Here is a 3,064-nt window from a genome sequence, read left to right on the forward strand (position 1 = left end):
GGCAAGAAGGGGGAGGGAAGGAAATACCTCAAATTAACACATATCATAACAGACTTTGCTACACATATAACAATAGATTTCTACAAAAATTCATAGCCTTCATACAAAATTCTATAGATAACAATGGACCATAGATAAGAATTCCACGAATAATTCTAAAAAAACAAACACATATAAAATCTCAGAATTTATGTAAACTAGATTTTTAGGAATTATTACGACCAATAGCCATCAATTCACAAGGGTTCAGATACCGGTCGGTCCACATCTCATTCAGATCGAGCGTTGGTCGAAACCGTTTTCATGTGCCATCATCATTCAAATTTGTTCACGGCAACAAAAAAATGAATTATCACTTGCCATGTCCACGGCAAGAGATACTTTCGAATTAGAAGAACTGCAAAGCGGCGATCACTAGCCCTACGCAAGTCGTTTCTCCACTCCGCATCCTCATCGATATAAGGTACTGCATCTTGATGTTGACTGAACTACACAAAAAAATTAAGTTAGCACCAGTTCACAGTTTCAATAGACTATTTTTAGTACAAACGGATTAAGATGAAATATTATCAACCAAAATTTTATATGACTAGGAGCTTTCTATTTCAAACTGTTTGTTTCAAGTTGTAGTTGTGCATGGTGCTTCTTGCCGAGATTGCACAGAGAATATAACCAAGTTTGGAGTGTCTGCATGCCTCTCCCGTCAAAGCAGAAACACATGCCTTTTCTCCTCAATACTCAGGCATCTCACATGTGCTTTGCTTTACGTTTAACATTCTCAACAGAAGGATGAACAGAATCCAGAACAAACTGGACTGAATTTACACAAAGGTGACATGTGCTGCCAAGTTCCGGTACAGAGCTCGGAAGCTTCCTTGGATAGATCCACTAGCTTGAAGACCCAATTAAGTATCCACTGAACGTTCAAGTGTTACTATCTAGTAGAGGCCGATGGGAAAATATTTGTCACGGGAGTTAACTAGAGACAATTGCTAGTATATACATAGCAAAGAAAGCCTAGTAGAAACCATTGGATGTCTAGCTAGCATAGAATGAATACCTTATGTTCTCTCCATTGCAGTAATCTCCTCCTTCAACCAGAAAAGCCTAAGGCTTGGGTTCTTGGTATTGATGAATATCTCACTATTCATTGGGCATTTGAAAAGCCACAGCGCCTTTGCTTTTGCTGAAACAGATAGCTCTTCAATTATCTCTAGCGCAGAAACACAATTTCCAATCGAGTACAAGTCCTCTTGCTTCGATTCCTTTACCTCTTCAACTAATTTGCAGATTGCTTCTTCAGAAAATCTATATAGTCCTTGAGTGCCAAAACCAATGAACCGAAAGGCACCCAGCAACTGAACACGACGTCTTCGGACAAAGCAAAACGGTTCTAATGTCAGAGCACCTGCATTTGACACACGACAAAATATTTATCAGTCAGACTCACAAATTAGCACCCACTAAATTGAGTTGAAACACAATTTCCAATCGAGTACAAGTCCTCTTGCTTCGATTCCTTTACCTCTTCAACTAATTTGCAGATTGCTTCTTCAGAAAATCTATATAGTCCTCGAGTGCCAAAACCAATGAACCGAAAGGCACCCAGCAACTGAACACGACGTCTTCGGACAAAGCAAAACGGTTCTAATGTCAGAGCACCTGCATTTGACACACGACAAAATATTTATCAGTCATACCTACAAATTAGCACCCACTAGATATCAATGATTGCTGACCAGCCAGGCAAACCAAACACACTACTGGTATTTTAATAATTCATAAGCAAGATACATGTAGTTAGATAGAGCAGCCTTACAAACCATGCATCTAGAACTGTACTACAGTGTTCCCTGTTCTACATACAGGATGACAAGTTCTAGCTCCTCTTTTATATTTTAGTTCTCTGCGCACTAGCGGAGAACTACTATTGACCAATGCAAATGAAACTTGTGTAAAGCAACATCAATGAATTGCAAGTACATCCTATTAAATGCTGGTAGTACAGACTACAGAGTGCATAAGAACATAAAGGACTACAGAAGACGACAAATGTGCCAAGACTACATATGCTGATATTCTAACCTGCAAGCTCCCTACAAATGTGACAAGGTCCCTTCTATCAACTATCAATATGAGATAGAAACCGCACACTGAAAAACCAATAAAAAGCACTGGGATTAAAAGCATTGACAATCCATATACAATTTCAACTAATAAGAACCAACAACAAAAGATTCATCATGTAAACGGTAGCACAACTCAGCACATAAACATCACCAAACACATCTCTTCTTGACTAGCTGTTCAATTCATAACAACCAATAAATTTAAGCTTTAGCATACCTTTCTTGCTTTCTTCTCAATGATCAATAAAGACAACAAGATCAACATGATATAGTGAGTTGAAAGCCTGCAACAGGGCAGCAGTGCTCGAGTTACTATTTTTATCTAAAAAAATGTGCAGAATAGTTGCTCACAAATGTCACCTACTCACAAGAGCTTGATTCATACAACTATATTGATCTGCTTGTATCTAAATCTAATCAGTAATCAGTGTTGTGTACCTCATAACATATGAAATATGATGTCAACAATAAAAATACAATGGACAGATACACAACTATGAAACTGAACCAACTGACCCACAGGTCTGGTGCATACAAGTGCAAAGTTTTATTAAATATATGAGAAACTATATGCATCAAGCTTCAGACTACATTTCACAATTTGTATGGGCAGCATAAGCATGGTACATAGAAACAAATCGTAGCTAGCACACATGAAAATACAACTCGTATGGAATTGGTGGTTCATGAACCACACAAGAAAATACAAATTCATATGAAACTGGTGGTGCAAATCATGGACGGTGAAGGTACAAACTGAAGAAAAATATATGGGGGGAGGAGGAGGGGGCCAACCCTTGATCAGATGACATAGAATACGTCCATGGAACCGTCTCTGTCGCCGGAGTGTACCGGAGCTTCGAGGCGGAGGAGAGATCCGGGGAGGGAGAACGGTGATGGCCGCGGTCCGTTGCCGTCGCTGGAGGGGCGGATCT

At 39.3% G+C, this 3,064-nt stretch overlaps 1 long non-coding RNA gene across 2 annotated transcripts; it reads right to left on the reverse strand.

The window, feature by feature from the left end:
• Positions 1-24: 24 nt before the first annotated feature.
• LOC123144948 (uncharacterized) lies at positions 25-3,064 on the reverse strand. Of its 2 annotated transcripts, XR_006472023.1 has the most exons (6): positions 2,925-3,064; positions 2,347-2,413; positions 2,086-2,153; positions 1,526-1,662; positions 1,061-1,408; positions 25-488 (listed from the first exon to the last, which is right to left on the reverse strand). It is a non-coding gene; the product is annotated as an uncharacterized lncRNA (long non-coding RNA). The 2 variants fall into 2 exon arrangements; XR_006472024.1 differs by lacking the exon at positions 2,086-2,153.

The sequence above is a fragment of the Triticum aestivum genome, chromosome 6D (genome assembly GCF_018294505.1).
Source record: "Triticum aestivum cultivar Chinese Spring chromosome 6D, IWGSC CS RefSeq v2.1, whole genome shotgun sequence".
Lineage (NCBI taxonomy): Eukaryota > Viridiplantae > Streptophyta > Magnoliopsida > Poales > Poaceae > Triticum > Triticum aestivum.